Below are 21771 nucleotides of genomic sequence, written 5' to 3' on the forward strand. Positions count from 1 at the left end.
CCCATTCAGCATACCTATCCCACAAGTTAGAGCAGTTCCAAGCCTTCTTTACTTCACACTGAGGAGTGAATTAGCCTTAGAGTCGTCTTTGTACTCCCTTGTCCTGGGGGCTCCATCTAGACTGCAGGCTTCTTTCGGAAGCAGCTTTTCTGGAAGAGATCTTCTGAAAAAACTTCTTCTGAAAGAAAGTGTCCACCCTGCCAAAGTGCATTGAAACAGTGATCTGCTTTTTTGACAGATCGTGTCCACACTAAATGGATGCTATCTCACATGTAAGCTGTGATTACTATGGATGGAGTGGACACCAGGGCACCTGTGCTTTTTCCTCTTTCCTCCTCTTATTGCGAAAGTACTCCCTCTTCCCCGTCCACGCACGCCTTTTTTCCAAAAGATCTCTATCAGAAAAAGGCATTTCTCCTCATGAAAAAGAGGTTTACCGATGACTGAAAAACCCCTCTGTACTTTTGATTTTTTTTGAAAGACTGTGATTGCAGTGTGGACGTAAGTGAAGTTTTTTCAGAAAAATGGCGTTTTTTCCAAAAAAACCTCTGTAGTGTAGACAAACCCTAAGTTCCCAAGAAACTGTGACATACTTGATGAGCTGGGCTATTATAATGTAGTAAGCAAGAAAACCAAGCGAAAACCCATGACAAATCCTTTAACAATCTCTTTGAGCAAAGCTAAGCTTTACTTTACATGTAGGTACAAGCCAGCAGAAACAGGATATGAATCTATTACAGGTGCCTGAGAGACCTCACAAGCCACCAGATTCCCATCTTTGGGTATTGCCAAATCTAGAGAGAAAGACCCTCACTGACTTCAGTGGACTTTGGATCAGAACCTAACACAGGTCATCAGGTCTATTGTGGCCGACAGTAATTCCTCTCTATACCTCATCTAGGGGTTCATGAGGTTGGGTCTCAGCCCAGTGGCCATGTGCCATGTTACAGACTGCCATTGCAAAATGCATTATTTGGCAACCTCACTGGCTGCGTAAATGGGGGGAACAAAGGACTTATTGGCTGTTTACCTTCTCTTATGTATTTAATAGTGGGCCCATTGCTGCGATACCTTAACAGCCTGGAAAGTGAACTCCCTTGGTCCTGTCCAAGTCTGGATTGAATTGGGGAAATTTGCACCTTCTGTGCTCCAGCTTCCCTGCAGTTTAATAAAGGAGTTTGTCTGAGGCTGACAATCTGACACTTCTCCACTTGAAGCTCTTTCTGCTTCTTGTTCCTCACCCATCCAAGCCCAAGGGCACATTCTGAAACCCCTACACGAACCCTTTCTTGGGCTTCTGCCTTTGGACAAGCTGCCTCCACTACTTTGGCTAGCAATAGAGATGCGAGGCTCCCATCACTGGCCCCATGGAGAGTGCAGAAACATTTGTTAAGAGCGGAGGGGGTGTCTGTTCTGACGATGCTGTGCTGCTGTTGACAGTCAGACCGGCCCTTCTGCTCTCTATTTGTTGGTTGCTAAGCAAACCTTGGGCTCACTGGGAGCCTGGAAGCTGGACAATAGATCAAGGCCCAGTGCTTTGTGTGGCCTGCTAAGGCCTGTCATTTAAGGCAAGCCTGCTATTGATCCCTAAAGGTCACTGAGTTTACCTTCGACTCCTCCTGCTTACAAGGGGAGGGGGCTGCAAAAGGGGTTTCTCCTATTGCCTCCTAGAGCAAGGTCTCCTTCTTCCTTAGCCAGCCCAGCTGCCCGTAAAGGCCTCATGGAGCGGAGTTCGATCAAGACGCTTTCTATAAATAGGGCAACAAAGTCTAATCCCTTGTAGTTTGAAGCCCGGATTCTGAAAATTTCTGTATCTGCTCATTAGGAATGCCTCCCTGCTCTGCTTCCTTGCTTCCATCTCAGATGTACTTTGAGAGGATAGGGTCGCTGTGACTTAAGACAAAATAAAATATAATAATAAATAATAATAATAAGTAATAGCCAAGAAAACCAGTTTTTGCCTTGAACAGAGCGTCTTCATACATTTACTGTTCTTAATTAACTCCTTATTTCCCTCCTCTGATGATGAGCTTTGTATATTAATCACGTCCCTCTTCTCTCAGCCCAGCCTCTTACTGAAACTCCAAGGAGTTTACGGCATTCCTTCTTTCAGCTACATTTCCACTCTGAAAAAGTGCCTGTCAGAAAATGGAACCTTTTACTCAACAGATCTTGCTCAGGGGCTACGTCTAGACTGGCATGATTTTCCGGAAATGCTTTTAATGGAAAAGTTTTCCGTTAAAAGCATTTTCGGAACAGACCGTTTAGATTGGCACGGTCGCTTTTCCACAAAAGCACTTTTTGCGGAAAAGCGTCGGTGGCCAATCTAGACGTGCTTTTCTGCAAAAAAGCCTTGATCGCCATTTTTGCAATTGGGGCTTTTTTGCGGAAAACAAATCTGAGCTGTCTACACTGGCCCTTTTGCACAAAAGTTTTGCGCAAAAGGGACTTTTGCCCAAACGGGAGCAGCATAGTATTTCCGCAAAAAGCACTGATTTCTTGCAGTAGGAAGTCAGTGCTTTTGCAGAAATTCAAGCGGCCAGTGTAGACAGCTGGCAAGTTTTTCCGGAAAAGCGGCTGATTTTCCGGAAAAACTGGCCAGTCTAGACACAGCCCCAGTGTTTGTCAAAGTCATAGCCGTTCATTTTAATGACAAATCATTCTTTATAACATTTCACGCTTCTTAGCCCAAGCAGAGACCACACAGCTTGGGTTCTATTCCTTCTCACACCGCAACAAGAAGAAAGGCAATAGGTGACTGTACCTGGGTGCAATATTTGAGGACAATTTCATTGTACAGGAAATAAGTGAGGGCAGCACTTGAAGATGGGTGAAGGTTTGCAAAAGTGCAATTGGGGGCTTAATCAGGCCTATGGGTGTTGCTGGAGTTGTAGATAACCCAGCTTAACCTTCAGATGTTAAGCTGAATTTTTATGGCTGTTGGTTAAGTAAATAATCTTGTTACTAATAAAGTGCGTGCGTTTGATTTGAAATTCATAGTGATAGTCACTTTTGAGAGAAGATCCATGCTTTAAGTCAGGCAGTCCCCTACTATAGTCCACTGAACACATGCTTGCAGTTGAAGGATTCTTGATGTACTCTATCCTGACCATAAGAGGGCACTCTGTTGCCATAGTGAGCATGGATTTCAATCTCTCTAGTCTAGTCATTCGTCCCTACATTTCATTTTCCCACAGTGCTCCAGAACTGGGACAGTTTTGAAATTCTTCCTTTGTGTCTACCATATTGATAATCAATATTTGTGTCACCCTTCCTCTCGCCTCTCATTTTTCTGTCCTAAGCCCATTTGGGTCAATATGTTGCTTGTATAAGTAAAAATCTAAAATCAAGATCCAAGCAGAATGAGGACAGCTGTTGGGCAAGCTGTCTTCACACAGTTCTACCAAGGTCACTCAGTCCTGATAGTCCCATTCAACCATTCCAGGCTCGTCTCTCGAACAAAAAAACTACTAGTTTTGTGGCATGAATTTGTGAAGTGGGTACATTGGGACTGGGTGGAGACAGCCAAACTCATTTCATTTATGATCTGCATAGAATTTGGATCCAGATATCCAGACAGAAAAGCTAAGGCCAGATTCAAAGCTCAGTGCAGTAAATGGGAATCTTTCCTTTGACTTATATAGACTTTGGATCAGGCTTTTGGTGCCTTGTGTTGTTTCCTCTGTGGCATGAATTCTGCCTTTCTGGGACTGAAAACCTCGTCTTCTCTCAGACTTCAGTACAAATGTATCCCAATTATTCCTTTGGTTAATTATCATTATTAACATGAATATTTATTTTTACTACAGTAGTACCTAGATGTCTCTTTCAAGGACACAGGAGACCATTGTGTAGCATGGCAGATTAAGTCTAGGATGATGTAGTCTCTGCCTCCCAGTCTTCACTCTAGAAAAAGAAAGGGTGGTGGTTTATAACTGTGGTTATAATTTGCAAATGCAGATTTTGCACTCAGAGTCACATGCAAGTGCAATTTTGAGGATATGTGTTTTAGAGGCCACCTTTGCAATGGGTTCCACTTGTATGACTCATTTACCCAACCCAGAATCATCACCATGACTCATGAGCCCACTGGGGAATAAATTATCTCTAGGAACTAAGTATTTCCTAATCTATATAATAGAATATTAGAACTGGAAGGGACCTTGAGAGGTCTTCAAGTCCAGTCCCCTGCTTTTACATCAAGACCAAGCACCATCTAAATCATCTCTGACATATGTTTATCTAACCTGGTCTTAAAAAGCTTCAGTGATGGAGATTCCACAACCTCCTTAGGCAACTTATTCCAGTGTTTAACCACCACGACAGGTAAGAAGTTTTTCCTAACGTGCAACCTAAACCTCCCTTTGCTGCAAGTTAAGCCCATTAGTTTTCGTCCTATCCTCAGAGGTCAAGAAGAACACATTTTTTCTCTCTTCTCCTTGTAACACACTTTTAGGTACTTGAAAGCTGTGATGTTCCCTCTCAGTCCTCTCTCCTCCAAACTAAACAAACCCAATTCTTTCAGTCTTCTGTCATAGGTCATATTTTCTAGACCTTTAATTATTTTTGTCGCACTTCTATGGACCTCCCCCATTTTGTCCTCATCTTTTCTGAAATGTGGTGCCCAGAACTGGACACAATTCTCCAGCTGAGCCCTAATCAGTGCAGAGTAGAGCGGAAGAATGACTTCTCATGTCTCGCTCACGACACTCCCATTAATACATCCCAGAATCATGTTTGTTCTTTTTGCAATAGTGTCACACTGTTGACTCATATTTAGCTTGTGGTCTGTCATTTAAATCTGGCTCTTCTCCAGCTGTCCCTCAGGAAGGTACTGAAGGTATTTACGCAGATTGCTGAAGCAAGAAGGACTAAAGCAATGGCCATCTTTTGAACCCACCACTTTTCTATTCTGTTTCAAGCGAAGCAAAACTTCACAGCCAATAGCATAATTCACTGACTTTTGCCGTGGCTCCCCAAGTCAATAGAGCTTGTCACCAGCACTTGAGTTCTTTGTTCTCCGATGAGTTTTGGTCCAATGTCTGAGAGAAAGAAAGTGTGTTTGAGGGGAGCAGGCAAGGAAAGCACTGGGTGTGCTTTCAGAACAGGAGCAGCTGGATGTGGCAGGCATGAAATCCCAGCAAGAACTTCATCATCTAAGCAGATAGGGGAAGGATGGCGTTGAAGTGGGAGGGAGGGGTAAGAAAAGGCTAAGAAACCCCTGTCCTGCCCTTCCCTGCACACCCTTGAAGCAGATGCATTGTAATTTCTTCCTATTGTCAGTGACCCGAATGGTTATGGTATAGTGGGGACCCCTGGCTTCGCCTCCCCAAGGAACGGAACATTTATCAGCGGACTCAATGCTGAGCAGTGACCATTTATCACCCCTCCTCCGCATGTGATAATGGAGCTGCATGCTTCCCAGCAGGCCCTTTGGTCTACATAAAAGACCATGACACTGTTGCATTCATGGCAAACTTTAAGTAGTTTTTCCTTCCTTGCTTCCCCACCCATCCCCAACCCTTTTTACTTTCTTTCCTCTTTGTTCCTTTCTTCTGGGTTTTTGTTGTTGTTGTTGTTGTCGTCTGCTGCTGCTACATTCAACTACTTGCTTCTTTTCATTCCCCTCAGTTGGAAGAATTTCTCTCTGAGCATTTTCCCTCCTTCCCTTTCTCTAGAGCTCTGAAGAAAGGGGGAGTTGTTGAAGGCAGAGGTCTTATTTCAAAGGAACTCCAAATTTGGTCTATGGTTTAGATTTTGTTAAAACAAACTAAACTAACCCAAAGGTTAACAGAAGTGTGACCATGCCTGAAAAGAATGGCATTCAGAAAAATCCCAGTGAGAATGGTTTTTTTAAGCAAATAAAAATTCACCCTGGAATATGTGAAACACAGATTTTGCAGCACTGAAATGATAAACAAAACTGAAACTGAGTTTGGGGATCTTCATTAAAAAAAAACAAACATCCTAACAGTGAAAAGCCAATGGGATTTCTAAGATGTTAATAGTAACATAGGCTAAACTTCACCAGCAGTTCCCATTTGGTAGCCTGGGGATATATAGCACTTCCCTATTTTGTAGAAATGTGGTGAAGATACTAAATACACCAACGAGTGTAAAGTGCTTAGATATTATAGGAATGAGTGCCAGACAGTTAAATAGATTTTCAAAGCAACTCACTGGATTTGGCATCCAACACTTCTAGACAGCTTTGAACATCTCAACCACAGAAAAAGAAAGAGGTTTGTTTATGATACATTGAAATGGGTTTGTTTAACAGTTTCTCCCATGCTTTTGCCTGCATCAATGAAAACATGTCCCTTGGGTTTGGATGGATATTTTTTGATGGCATAGACACCGCTATGTGTCTCTGTGGGTATGTCTACAGTACCACCCTAGTTCGAACTAGGGTGGTAGTGTAGACATACCCTGTGTTAGTGGAAGGGAGATCTTCCAAATGATGGGACACTGGCTTACCACTCTGTTTGGACAAAGGAGGGAACAATAAGAGAATATCTACGTACCACATGGACCTCACCGCTGGCAATGCCGTCCCCAGGGCAAGGCAGTTTGGAATAGTGAGATATGGGCAAAGGACTGCAAGCCTGGGAACGGACAGTGGAATAGGTAGCTGCAGCTTTCTCTTCCAGTTAACCAGGAGGCGAGGGTAGAAAAGAGGGAAGAAAGGAGCCCACCCCTAAACGATAGGTTTAATGTGCTGTTGTTTGCTGTTCCAAGGCACAATGAGTTGGCGATTACTTTACAGCATCCACTCTTTGAAGGCTGGAGGTGGAGTGTCTGGCGCTAATGGGGGGTCATTAGGCTGGCATGTTTAGTAGGGAGCTGGGAGAGGTGCTGAGTGGAAACCCTCCACCAGGAGTGGATCTGGTCACGTGATACAGTGGCACTGGCGGAAGCAGTGCCCAGTCTGCTAGGCAAGAAGGAGCTTGGTCAAGATGCAGGACCTCTGTCAGTGAGGGAGTAAAGCAGGGCAATGCGGTGTCAAGAGGTGTGGAAGCCCCACCAGTGGGTGGGAGAAGGAGATTGTTGATGAAGTGACAGGTGGTGGTGGAAATGACCCTTTTCCCCAAGTGTTTTTCTCAGGTATGTGACCACATTGTTAGTACATAAATGGGGCAGGCACAAGATGGACACTTCAGTAGCTGACTTAGGTGAAGATACCTTCAGTGCACAGCTGAAAGCATTAGCCTTTGTAGTAGGGGTCTGCCTACACCAGGCCCACCAAAAGGAGGAGGTAAAGGGGGCAGTTGCTACAGGTCCTGGCAATTCAAAAGGAACCAGGGCTCCCAGCTGCCACTATCACAGGAGTGGCAGCAACTGGACCCTTTACATCGCTGCCAGAGCACCGCACGCCACACTATGGTTGGCTCTGCCCTTCTGCCTGAGGACCCGCCCCTTCTGAGAGCATGGAGTCAGCCCTCCCCACCTTACCTATGTGCCCAGCAGGGGTATGTCTAGACCGCAGGCTTCTTTCGAAAGAAGCGTTTTCAGAAGAGATCTTCTGAAAAAACTTCTTCTGAAAGAAAGTGTCCACACAGCCAAAGCACACTGAAAAAGCGATCTTCTTTTTCGACAGATAGCGTCCACACTGAATGGATGCTATCTCGCATGTAAGCTGTGATCACTATGGCCACCAGGGCACCTGTGTTTTTTCCTGGAGGCCTCCTCTTTCGAAAAAACTCCCTCTTCTGCATCCACACATGCCTTTTTCTGAAAGAGCTCTTTTGGAAAAGGCGTTATTCCTAGTAGAATGAGGTTTACCGATGTCAGAAAACCCCCTGCTTTCTTTGAATTTTCTTTCAAAAGAACACAATAGCAGTGTGGATGTAAGTGAAGTTTTTTCGGACAAATGGCCATTTTTCTGAAGAATCCCTGTAGTCTAGATGCACCCCAAGTCTATCATCCCCCCTAATCTACACTGGAATAAAAGACCATGACAAGGTCATATCTGACCTGGGTCTCCTGCTTCAGGCTCACAACGAGAGTGGGAGTAACAACTATTGTGTAGATCAGTGTTTGCCAATTTTATTTGGCCACGGAACCCTTTTTTGGAAAAGAATTTTGTGGAACCCCTAATAACAGTCTTATATATGGTATATAACAGGCAATTGCACCACTGCGCGCACAGAGCTCAGTAGTGACATCATCATCCCCACTGTCTGGCTAAGCTGGCATTACACAGGGACACTTATCATGGCAAACACAAATGAACATTGTTCTCAATAAAATTCATACATTCTTAAATATTAATTTTTTTTAAATCATAAAATCTTATTGTAATGGAATTTTATCACGGAACCCTTATTTTCACTTTGCAGAACCCTGGGGTTTCCTCAGAACACCATTTGGGAAACACTGGTGTAGATGACCAGGTTTTGGCTGGAGCTTAGGGTCTGGGACCCACCCCACTTGCAGGAGCCCAGAGCTCAGATTCCAATCCAACTCCAAATGTGTACGCACAGTCCCTCAGCCCATGCCTGAGTGTAGCTGTACTCTAGAAGCCCTGGGCCAAGAGAACTTTGGGGCAGACTAAGGAGTTTTAGACTGAGGATCTGGCCCCTCTGGTTAAAGAGGCCTGATGCTGTAGCAAGCATGAGGGACATGAAGGGAAAACTGAGTCTGCAGAGAGGGAGGGAAGACGTGTCTGTGAGATCCAGAGGAAACAGTCCTTTTGGGGTGGAAACCTGAGAATGGCAAATCAAAGCATCCAGAAGGTAAGCCACCGGTTTTACCTCCCATGCTGCCCCTGGGCTTTTGGTGGATCCATTGCACTTAAGTCTTCACTATTACCCCTGAGAAGAAGAGAGATAATATAGAAACACCTGTACCATCCTGGTTGATTGGGCCAGCAACTTTTGAGGAGGTGGCGGTTAGCTCCTGGTCTCAGAATGACTGTGCAGATTCCAAGGCAAGACTGCTCGGTGGGGGAGAAAGGGACTCAAACATCCTCCTCCCCCTTCTGTTTAACACTTGCCCCCTGCTGGGACACCATCTGCTGACTGTCACGCTGTCACTGCCTCTGACCGGCTCCTCAAAGCCAACTGGAGGGGAAGAGGGGGGAGAAGGGAGGGAAGTGAGGCAGCCGCTTTGAGAGACTTCGAATGTTGAAAAGAACATCTTCCCTTTCAGAGCTAATTTAGGGGTCACAGAGTATGTGGGGGAGGGGAAGTTAAAGACCCTGACAATGTACGTTCCTAATAAATCTCTGCCACAAACATGTCTTTCCTGATGGTGCAGAGAAACCTGTACACATCATCCCTTTCTACCGTTTTCTGAGTGAACCCACAGCCAGTTCTGTGGGAAAAAATTAACTAAACTTTTTGGCATGTTTGGATAAACTGATTCAAATCCAGATTTTTCCATTGCTCTGATGTAGACACAATGAGTGAAGCGGTCCTGGGGTACAAGAAGAGCTAGGTAGCATGCTTTCATTTCCTTGTACTGTTTACACAGATGTCTGGCTCTTTGGGCGAGAAACTGATTCCTAGAGATACAGAAATCAGCCCTCAAAGTGCACAATGCTCTATGTATGTTTGCACCATTGTGGTTAAAAATCTCATGCCTCAATTTAAGAATGATTTTCCAATAATATATGTTTGTGCATGCTTGGGGCCCCTCAGCCCTACTGTATTGCAAACAATAGTAGTAATAATAATAATAATAATTTGAATATCCTGGTCCTAAAGCTCTCCAAACTTGGGGTAATTTAGATCCACACTTTGTGACTCAGACTCATCTCTAACTCTATCCTTTTGGAGAGAGATGTTCCTTTGGTGTGTATTATTACTGTGTCTTTGTGCATGAAAACAGAAACTTTGTTGCTTAGGAATGTATCTACCGCTGCTGTGTATTCCTCCCAAGGGATTGTATCTCTTCGTGTGTTTGTGGTGTCACAGTTTTTGCTGTGAAGAGGATGATGTGGCATGTTTATTAGGCCTTGTTCTAACAGATAAAGAGGAACTGACCACAGAACTCAAATTAATGATAGCTTTGGTTCAGGTGATCATGGCTTGATCACATTTATAATGTATAAGCTGAATAAAGATCAGATCAGTAAAATATATACTGGTAGTAAGTCCAATTTCACAAAGCTGAAAATAATTATAAGCCAGATCAGCTGGGAGGAAGATTTTAATCAGAAAATGTGAATGAGAATTGGGAATAACTGAAGAACTGCTTATTAGATGCCCCAAAAGCTTTTATCACACAAGTGAGGATGAAGGCTGCACTAGTTAAAAACAACAACCTGATTTAGAGGAGAAGTGAAGGCAGCTATAAAAAGCAAAATAAATAACCAATGGAAAAAAGGGGAAGGTGATTGTAATGAATATAAATCAGACATTAGGATTTGTTGAACACTCACAAGGGAAGCAAAGGGACACAAGGCCATCTGAAGTAAGTACACTGGGTGGGATTTTTAAAATTATATCAGGAACAATGGTATTGGTCCATTATTAGATGGAAACAGCAGCATTTTCGATAATGAAGGGATGAGGTGTAAGTGAACCATAACACATGTCCAATGATCAATTATGGTAATTCCTTAGCAGGTATGGCTCTGTGAAGTACCTTTCTAGAAACTAAAAGCATTTATGCCTCAGTTTCCCTGCTGACAACAGCATTCCGCAAGTTAGTAGGCTGCTTCCCACAAAAAAAGTCTTAAATAAATTAAATACACCTGAGCACACTCTGGATTCTGGGGTTATGCTCAGTCTCTTTTTCCGTGGACCACAGTGTTGTGTGCTCCACACCTTCAGGTGACACAGCTAAAGAGCAAAGAGTCCATGATGAAATAGTCAATACATACACAAGGAAAACACTGGCCCTGTTGATGAGATGGGCATAGTCATGATTTGGAGACTGTCTGTTACCCCACAGTCCATCCTGGGAGTTGAGATCTTCTAGGACACTTCTATTCACAGTGAGCACTCACAGCAACCACTGTGTTCACTTACAACCATTTCTAAGCCAGGGAATTGTGGATACTCTACATCAACTCACCGTACTTTTGCCTGAGGAGGGTGAGGGTTGGATGGACTAAGTGTCTTGGTGGTGTTTCTGGAAATTGGCGTTGGCCAACAACAGGCAGGGATTATTTTTTGTTGTTGTAATTTAGCACGTGGGCTTAGATTTTATCATGTGCTCAGTTTTATAATCCATAACATAAATAGAAGTAAATAATAAATATCTGAGATCTCCTTGAGCCACATTCTGATGGGTAACCATTCTCAGAGCCCACTGCTTTTCAGAGAGCTCACAATTAAGGGCCAGATTCTGACACTCTTAGGTTCAATAACACCTTAATTGACAAAAAGTCTCATTGTGGATACTATTCAGCTAACAGACCCTAGCCCGAGGTCATGCTTTTGGTGTTTCAGGGCTGATTTCCCCTAGAAAGTCACCTAAGTTCATATCTCTCCATGTTTAACACATTCGATTTTGCTCCCCCTGTGCTTTTAAAAATGTCAGCAATATAGGACATCCCAGGGAAGGAGAGGTCTGACAGAGCAATGTCAGATAGAAAGAATAAGGAGAAAGGGGTAATAAATACAAAACTAACAACAGTTTTGGCATTACTGAACAGTGCCAAAGGGGGGGAAGAAATACATTAAATAACTCAGAGACAACATTACTTTGGAAATTATTGTTATCACAGGGGCTATAAACTCTTGGGAGCAGGCATTCATCTGTGGCCAATGAGAAATTATCCAATAATATCTCCATCACCATCTCTGTGAGGTAGCAGCCTGAAGCCTGAATGGGAATGGGTCAGGATATTGACAGCTTCTAAGTAGAGTCAGAGCTAATGCTAGATGAGCTTCCTCATTTGGTCACTTAGGAATGGGAGGTGAGAAAGTGAGAGGTAGCTGGAAAAGTCAGCTGCACAGAGTGACAGTTTCTTATAGTACCGGCTGGTTTATGATGTGCTTTAATTATAATTACCATAGCTCTTCTAAGGCACTGTCTTTCCCTGGATCTCAAAGTAAAGTGCCAGGGAGTGTAAAAGGCAACCTGCCCTTACCTACCCATGATGAGCTTCATGGTGCCATAGTGTTGAGTTCCCCTTGTTTTTTACAGTGCATTTCCTGAATCTTATGTCTGTTTCAGCTTCTGGACAGCAACCTACTATCCCTTCTTCTAAGGGCTTAAAAAAACAACTGGGAGAGGACTGGGACAGAAAGAGGAGCATGGTGAAGACAGATGTCATAAAGAAAACAGCAGGCTGGGCTTAGCTCTTTTATCTCTCTCTATATTTTAGAGATGTGTGCATCCGTCTGTCTGTAAGTCTGTCTGTCTGCCTGTGAATCCATTTGTTCAAGAGATCCTCCTAAACGGTAAGAGCTAGGACCTCCGAATTTGACGTGCAACTTCCTCTTACCCTAACGTAAAGCAAGGTCACGGTTTGGTTGTGCCAGGAAAATGGGATGTGCCTAGAAATTGATTGTTTTCCATGACATAGAAGGGGGGGAGGGGCTTAGCGGAGGGATGCTATACTCACAGTCATCACTGGAGGGCAGTGACCTTGGGGGCCAGCCATACTGCAGAATGACCAGTGAAGGCAGCTGCACCACCAAAGGAGTGGCCAGCTGGGTATGGGCTCACTATCTTGCCTGCCACTGGCCCAGGTAAGTGCCCTCCCTGCCCCAAACTCCTACCACCCCTGTCCCTTCACCCCAGTGCTGGATCCACTGCCACACACCACACCCCAGGAGCAATGCCAGGACCAGGCAGCACAACCCCTGCCCCCTGACCTCCAGCACCTGCTCGGCCTACCCTTGTCCTCCCTGGGCCAGGCCCAGAGAATGTCAGTGGGAGGCCTGCATGTCCCCCTCCCTTGGCCCTGAACCCACCTTATGATCTTGGGCTGATGCCCCCTCCAGCCCCAGGCCCGGCCTGGGGAGCACCAGCAGGGGGCCTGCACAGCCCCCCGCCCCATCCCCCACTTCCCCTGGGCTGGACCTGAGCAACGCCGGGTAAGTCTTCTAGTATTTTGATATTTGTGGGATGCATCTTCTTGCTACCTGTGCCACTTCTCTTACCCCCAGCTTGGCTTTCCCCTGGCTGATTTGTCATTTTTTCATCAGGTACATTTCTTTGTCTGGCTGTGGTCTCTGCAATGTCTAATGACATTTTTTGAGGGGGTGCATCTTTATCCCAGATGCATTTGTCTATAATGTGGAGTATTTAGTGGTTAGAGGAGGGCAGGGGGACTGACAGCCTACATGGCCCCTGAGCCAGGTGAGTGTGGGAGGACTGGCTCTGTGCTCCCTGAAAGAGCGGGGCTTTGGGCAGAAGGGGCGGAGTTATGGGCAGCCAGTCCTGCATGCCATGCAGAACACAGCGCCCCCTCCCCCCCCCAGCCCTCAGAGCTACCCAGAGTGCACAACGTGGTGTCCGGGGGTGATTTAAAGGGCATGGGGCTTTGGCCATCATGACTGCCACAGTAGGAGCAGCAGTGTCTGGGAGCTCCAGGCCCTGGGGCAATTGCTCCCTTTGCCTCCTCCCATTAGCGCGCCTGGAGCAGGGGACGGGTAGTCCAGACTGTTGGGTTTCTATTCTTGGCTCAGCTACTGACTCACTGAGATTTTGGCTATATCCCTTACCTGGTCCATGGCTCCGGTTCCCCATTTGTAAACAGGGATATTAACATTTACCTGCCTCGCAGGGTTGTGGGAAGTTAACTCGTGTTGTGAGGCAACAGCAGTTCCTCAGATAAAAGAATTGTCAAGGCCAAAGCAACTACAGCCTGAGTTAAAGCCAACTGGCTTCAGTGGGCTTTGCATCAGGCCCTTAGCTTTTATTATTAAAGCAGATAATGGGGGAAAGCTTTTTTTAATCTTGCTTCAAAATCACATACCGTTTTTTTAAAGGCTCTCTTCAACCTCCCTTCACTGGCACAGCAAAGGAGAAAGTGCCAGGTCAACAAAGAATTGAAATACCAAACTTTGTGGTAGATTCCCATCAGCCTGGGCTTCAAAACAAACGACTTCAAAGCAGTACTGGCTTGGGCAGTCCTGAAGTTTTGCTGAGTAAAAACTGTCCTAGCAGCTCCATCATGTGGCAATTTGTCTTCATTGCTCCTGTGGTTTTGGAAATTTAAGATCCTGATTTGTGCCACATTTAGACTACATCTACACTGCAGAGTTATTTTGAGGTACTGCAGGTATCCCAAAATAGCTGCCCCGTGTCTTAACCGCGCGCCCGTTATTTCAAATATAATGTGCTCACTATTCTGACATCCCTGTAAACCTCGTTCCATGAGGAGTAAGGGATGTTTTGGAATAGTGGGTTATTTTGAATTATTACGAAATAAGCTGTTTTGAAATTGACTCAGAATAAGCTACACAATTTGCATCTGACGAAGTGGGTCTTTGGCCACGAAAGCTTATGCTCCAACACTTCGGTTAGTCTATAAGGTGCCACAGGACTCCTTGCCGCTTCTACACAATTTGTGTAGCTCAAATTGTGTAGCTTATTTCAAGTTATGGATGCAGTGTAGAAGCACCCATACACTCCCGGAGTGAAATGCTGGCCCTATTGAAGTCAATACGAATTTTTCAGTTGACTTTGATGGGACCAAAATTTCACTCCAGCTGCCAGTTTTTAAACTTTTAGGGTTTCAGGGACAAGGCCACATTTGCCAGATTTCTCCTGACTGATCTTTGAAGTGCTTTTAAAATGGTGTTCTCTCTCAGTACAGGCAATCCCCGCGTTACAAACATCTGACTGATGAACAGCCGCACATACAAACAAAAGCTCACTTGCAGCCCTCAAGCAAGGACATCCTTTGGATTTATGAGGCCCTTCAGAGTACTATTAAACTGGTGCCTCTCTGCCCAATGACAGCCCACGCAGGGGGATGACAAGTTTTTAGAGATGCGATTTTATAATCTTCAGCAACACACTAATGAAATATTTTTAAACAAAATTTAAACTAAGGTCCTGTAGACTAACACAGTAAATTCACAAACTGACAGTATATGACTGGGGCTGGCAAATGCCGGTTAAATGGCTTCATTTCTACCTGAACAGCTCTTTCACAGGTTTAGTGTTCTGCTAGGTCTGGCAGGCTTTTTCATTTTTAAGTTAACTAGATCCTCTCTAGAGGAAGCAAAGTGACAGAACAGGGATAGAAAGAGGCAGGTGGGTTGACATGAAGACCCAGTGGTGCTCCAAATTTTCAGATGTCCTGCATATGGGTAAGGAAGGCCCTGGCCTCAGGGAGAAGGTGAGAGGCACAGGTGGTGGTGAGAAGAACAAGTCCTGGTCAGAGGACTCCGGAGGAGCAGGAAGTGGTTGTGCAGCCAGCAGCTGGAGAGGAGCAAAGCTTTATAGGGGAAACCAACACCTCTCTCCAGCTGCTGGCTGGATTCACAGCTGCCTCCTGCTTCTCTGGGATCCTCCAGCCCACACCTGTGCTTCTTGCCACCTTCTAGTGAGTGGGAGCTGGTGCAGAGCCCTCGGGAGGAGGGGTGGCAGTTGGGGGGGATGCCTAGAAATCCCCTTCAGAATCTCCAGCTACCTGCTCATCCTTCTCTAATTAAACCTACCTTTCCGTAAGTACCAACTTTGAGGTTAAATTAAAAAAATAGCTCTACTGTTTTTTATTGCAAATATATGGAATTTCAGCTACATTACAGGTTAAATAGGCTTTTGTGGGCTCGTCTGAGAATCTAACTACCATTTATACCATTGTTTCTATGGGAAAATGTGTTCTGAGTTCCAAAGAACTAATTTACACATGAACTTTTGGAACACACCCCATTTGTAAGTTGAGGACTTCCTGTATATCCTGTAATGCCTACTTTATTTTCATTTCTAATTTTTCCAGAGTAGCCATTTTAAGCTCTTAGGTCAGTCACTCTATTACATTTAGAAACCTAAGTGCCGTGGCATCGAAATACCTTTGAGGATCTGGGCCTTTGCCCCTCATTGATATGGTCCCAGGTGGCAAAATTCAGATCTGAGTCCAGATCCAAATGATCCTGAAGTGTTTAGATGTTGGATCTAGCCCAGGCTGGACCTAAGCAGTGACTAACCTAGATGGAGATGCTTATCATGCTAGCTGGGAGGAGATCCCTGTGTGTGTTTAGAAGCACCATGCAAGGAGGGGTGATGCAGTTCCTTGATCTAAAGACATGCACACATTGCTGCCAATTTCAAAGCAACTGCTCTAGTAACATTTTTCGCAGGTTGTAAGCAAAGCAGCTTTTTCTGTTTCAACCTGATTCCGCCGATCAAATGACAGTAAATAAATGCCAACACTTTTTTAAATCAGGGGACCTTAAGATCCTTTCACATCACTTCAAGGTAGGTCAGCATTACAGAGAGGGAAACTGAGGCATGGAACAGTGACCTGATTTCCCCAAACCCCCACAGTGGCAAAGCTGGAACTAGAACCTAGAAATCCTGACTCTTACTCCTGTGCAGTAGCCACAAGAGAATCCGCCCCTTATTTACCACTGTGGCATTTCTTTCCCTCTCTTGCCCTCTCTCAGACTCTCCAGGAATAACCTCTAGTAGCGGGAGGAAGAAGCTGATGGAGCTCACTCCCTGCATCCCTGCTCATCATGAGTGACACTTCATCTGGCATGAGTGAGCAAGGAACCACAGGGACAAGTATTTGTCTCACTCCACTCAAGAACCCTGCCAAGGATGAAAAGGCTGAGCACAAACGTCCCAGAGACCTGCGCTTCCATAGCTGTCCAGCATGTGAGAGCTGCTACGGGATGAAGTAACCGGGGATGGGTCACCCTCTTTTCCCTGGCTGGTACAAAACCCTCGTTGGTGGGTTTCATATAGATCCCACAACCAGAAGGGACCACTGTGATCATCCTGTATAGCCCGTGCCATAGAACTTCCCCAATATAATTCCTAGCACAGATCTTTTAGGCTACATGTACACTACGAGTTTTCTCGGCAAAAAATATGCAAATGAGGGACTGCGCATTGCGCAAAAACAAGCAGTGTGGACATTTCCTTTTTGTGCAAAAACCCCTTTTCTGCAAGATCGGTAAACCTCCTTTTTTGAGGCATAAGGATCTTGAGGGAAAAGGGTTTTTTGCGCAAAAAGAAACATCTACACTGCTTGTTTTTGCGCAAAAACCCCAGCGCAAAAATGGATCTGCAGAAAGTATGCAAATTAGATTGTGCCTCATGTAAATGCGTCTCTCATTTTCATATCTTTTGCAGAGAAAACTGGTAGAGTAGAAGTAGCCTTAGAGAAACAGCCCATCTGAATCCTCTAGTTATCTACTATCTCTGGTGGGGTGAGAGCACCCCCTGCTGCTTAACTGTTAGCGCAGCTGAGCCAGGAACAACGCAGGTACTGGTGTTTTGTCAGCCTCCCAGCAGGGCGGATGAGCTGAGCCAGACGCTTTCACACAAACCCAGCAAGTTAAGTGCTGAGCCAATGACTGCAAAGCGGCCTCTACTTTGACATTATCCCAGCAAACCAGAAAGGCAAACCCGCAGATAGCAGAGCTATGCCTACAGGCCCTCACATTGCAACAGCTCAGTAAAGGCCTGAGCTGGTGACACAAGCTAGTCATTCTCAGAGTGGTTCGGGCCTTGACATCAGCCCAGCATAATAGAGCTGCTGAGCCACTAATCCCACAGTGAGCTGAGGTGTCACATCTGGCCTACGAGGTAGAGATGCTGAGGCAGTGAGCTTACAAAGGCCCATGCCGTGACATTGGTCCAGCAAGCAAGGCATTCAGTAACCTCCAAGAATTCTCTAGCCCAGTAGCTCCCAATCTATGGTCCACGGACCCCTGGTGATCTGCAACAGTACTGCAGGGAGTCCATGGAAAGTTTAAAATAAGGGCCCATCCTTACTTTTCTTTTTTTCTCCCCTACGGGGGGGGGGGGGGGGGGGGGGAACCATGCAATTTTAATAGATTGAAAAGGGGTTTGTATGCTCAAAAAGGTTGGGAACCACTGCTCTAGCCTGAGCGCAGAGTAGCAAGCCAGAGGTACCGGAGTCTCTAAATCAGAGCAGCAAAGGCACTTGCAGTGGCCTGTGAGTGAACATCAGGGAACAATGGAGACTTGCTGACCAGGTGATTAAAGGGTTCATCATCCCCCCCCCCATCCTGAGCTTGGAGGAACTCCCTCAGACTCCACGAGATCTTGCCGTATCACTGGCTGGTGATCTGAAGAGGTATCACACTGGAGATTCATAGACTATAAGGCCAAAAGAGACCATAAGGATCCTGTAGCCTGACCCATTGCATAACAGAGATGCTGATATGTCATCCAATTAGGCCTGCATCTAACCTACCATTTCTGGCTGTGATACAGCCTGTCTTTTTAAAAGACACCCAGTCTTGATTTAAAGAGTTCAAGTGATGGACCCCATCCCTCCATAAGCTCTTTCAATAGTTAATTCCAGTCAATTGTAATAATTTGTGCCTTGTTTCTAGCCTGAATTGGTCTAGTTTAATCTTCCTGACATTGAATCTTGTTATTTCTTTGTTGAATTAATTAAAGAACCATTTACTATCAGAAATCTTTTCACCGAGTAGGAAGTTGTAGACTATGGTCAAGTCATCTATTAAATATTTAACGACTAAGCTAAATAAAATGGGCTTTAAAAAATCTCTCCCTTCAAGGCAAATTCTTGTAGGCAAAGAGTGGGTGCTAGGTGTTTGCAGATGGATTCCTTAATTATTTGCTCCACTATCTTTCCTAGCACAGACCAGTTAAGCTATCTGATCTATAGTTTCCTGAGTTGTCCTTATTTCCCTTTTTATAGCTGAGCACTATATTTGCCCTTTTTCAGTCTTCTGGAATCTCTCCCGTCTTCCATGATCTTATTAAACATGATGGGTAATGGCTCAGATACTTCCTCAATCAGCTCCTTCAGTATTCTAGGATACATTTCGCCAATTTTTGTCATCTACAAACTTTCCCACCAATGATTTTTAGAATTCCTCCCCCTCCCCCAAAATAAAGATATTGGATAGCTTTGGGCCAAGCATCTGTGACATCACACTAGAAATGATGACTCTTCTTTGTTTGAGATCTGTTAGCCAGTTTTTAATTAATTTAATATGCAATACACTAATTGTATATACTATTTTAATCATTTTTGTATGGTACCAAGTGAAATGGCATACAAAAGTCTATTTTGTCAACACAGCCATCTATCTATCTGTCAGACTTATGTGGTTCCCATCACCATAATATCTGAAAATCTCACAGCCTTTAAAAAATGTATCTCTACAACACCTAAGGAAGTGCTATTATCTACATTTCACAGGTAAGGAATTGAGGGACAGAAAAGTTAAGAATCTTGCCCAAGGTTTCCTAATCAACCCAACTTGTAATGTCATCAGGAAAACGATATCAAATTTGTTTAATAAGACCTGTTTTGCATAGATACCTGTTGACTAGCATTAATTACTTTGCCATCCTTTAATTTTTCATTGATCCCGTATCAGCCTTTCCATGATTTTGTCTGGTATTAATGTCAGCTAAGAAGCCTATATTTATTCAAGCAATCTTGTCTGCCCTTAAATATTGGCACTAAATTAGCTTCCCTTCCCAGACCTCTGGACTTCCCAGGGTTCCAAGATTTGTTAAATGCCAACTTCAGTGGCTCAGACAATGCCTCGGCAAATTCTTTTAAAACACTTGCTCCACGTTATGAAGTGGGGGTAGAAGGAAGAGCTGTTGTCTGACTAGGTAACAGCATAAATACCTGATGGGAGAGAAGAATTGTCTATGCTGGGATTCTCCTACCTACAGTCTTTCTTCTACCAGAAGATCTGTTCACTTGGGCTGTGTCCAGACTCCATGCCTCCGTCGACGGAGGCATGTAGATTAGCCAGCTCGGAAGAGGGAAATGAAGCCGCGATTAAAATAATCGCGGCTTCATTTAAATTTAAATGGCTGCCCCGATCTGCCGATCAGCTGTTTGTCGGCAGATCGGGAGAGTCTGGACGCGATGCCCCGACAAAGAAGCCTTTCTTCATCGACACAGGTAAGCCTCGTGAATCCAGGTTTACCTGTGTCGATGAAGAAAGGCTTCTTTGTCGGGGCATCGCGTCCAGACTCTCCCGATCTGCCGACAAACAGCTGATCGGCAGATCGGGGCAGCCATTTAAATTTAAATGAAGCCGCGATTATTTTAATCGCGGCTTCATTTCCCTCTTCCGAGCTGGCTAATCTACATGCCTCCGTCGACGGAGGCATGGAGTCTGGACACAGCCTTGCTGTTTCCTAGTCCGTTTCAGGGGGTTTTAAAGGAAGACTCTTTCACTTGAATTTCTCCCTCCACTTCTGGAGACAAAGAAACCCTTAGGACTTGCTAAAGTAGAGAGGTACCTCCTTTCCATCTGATGCACACAGGTCTGTGACAACGGCAGCGATACTATAGCTTTCAATCTCAGATGCCTATTGCTTCTACACTGGATGGATTCCAGAAGCCTCCTATATTGTTACAAAATAATGCCAAAAATCCATACTTCTTCAGTGTGCATCACCCACCAAACAGCTAATATGAAATACAGACCACTTGAGAAACAAATCAATAAACCTGTCTGATTTTGATGGCAGATGCATTGCACAGTGATGCACTGTCTAAAAGCTCAATTACACTTCCTTCCTCGCTCCTCGCCTCCTGACAATTCCATCAGTTAAGCTCTCTTCAGCTTTACTATGTGGACTGATACCTAATAAAAGACTATACAGTACCATAGCATTGCTGGTTCCCTTTGGAAGGTCACTCTTAACTAGGTGTCTTTTTAGGGCAGTGTGACCAGTCTGGTCTGTCTACCATAATGTCTTTACTCCGACCCCTTCAGAATGTCCCGACCTTCCCCTTAGTCTTGCCTTGGAGTCGCTATGCTAGCAAGTCTGCCTATACCTTTAACTGTGCCCGTAGCTGGGGGGCAGTGGTGCGCTTCCTCCCTCTTGAATTGCCAGGCACTCCCTCCTTCAACGGGGAAGGGAAAGAGGGGGGCCTGGGCCCACCCTCACTCACGGGCCCCAGCCCAGGGCCCTATGGATGTGGACCTTCTGTGGTCCGGTCCGGCTGACAGGGGATCCCTGCCGAAACCCGTCAGCCCACGGGCTCAGTGCTGCCCTGCCCTGGGCTGCTTCCTCTCCCCCATGGGTCCTACCACCCTGTCCGGGGCCTACCTGGACCTCTGGTGGCTCAGCTACCTGGCTTTGCCTCTGGGCTTGGGTCCCCGTTGCTCCACGGGGGCCTTGCTGGCACACGACCACCTCCCCCTCTCGGCACCAGGCTTCGTTTAAATCTCCTGCTGCCCTTCGCGCTTGACGTGACATCGCCCCGACATCACGTGCGTGGCTTGGCCCTCCCTCCCCCTGCTGCATCTGGCCGCGTCTCGGCCACTGCGTCTGGGGCTGCCAGGCGCTCTGCGGCTCGTGAGCACCCGGCACAATGTCAGTACCTTGCCCCCTGTGCCGTAAACAGGGCGTTCGCGGTGGGGGCTACAAGGCGGGGCTGTGATGCCTCCTCACAGGTAGTTAAAGAGACAGTGCCCTGAAAGGAAAAATAGTGATGGTTTTACTGTGTACATTAATAGGAACAGAAAGAATTTCATGGTCTTGTATAAAGACTTGCTAATTAAATGAGGAATTAGGTGTTTAGCTTTTCTGAAAATCAACCAAAAGAGTTTCCAAACTTGGGTGCTGAAATTTAAATACCATGTAAGTGGCCTGATTTTCAAAAATACTCAGTACTTTTGAAAATCAGATCCATTATATACATACCTAAAT

General features: G+C 45.3%; 1 long non-coding RNA gene across 1 annotated transcript in view; it reads right to left on the reverse strand.

Annotated features, from left to right (window-relative positions):
• LOC142829012 (uncharacterized) overlaps window positions 1-19804 on the reverse strand; it is a 55343-nt gene extending 35539 nt beyond the window's left edge. The window contains exons 1-2 of the long non-coding RNA XR_012903226.2: window positions 19727-19804; window positions 3816-3906 (exon numbers count right to left, since the gene is read on the reverse strand). This is a non-coding gene — a long non-coding RNA (uncharacterized LOC142829012). The remainder of the gene's footprint in view (window positions 1-3815; window positions 3907-19726) is intronic.
• Window positions 19805-21771: the final 1967 nt, after the last annotated feature.

Source organism: Pelodiscus sinensis, chromosome 5, assembly GCF_052426305.1.
Source record: "Pelodiscus sinensis isolate ZL-2025 chromosome 5, ASM5242630v1, whole genome shotgun sequence".
NCBI lineage: Eukaryota > Metazoa > Chordata > Testudines > Trionychidae > Pelodiscus > Pelodiscus sinensis.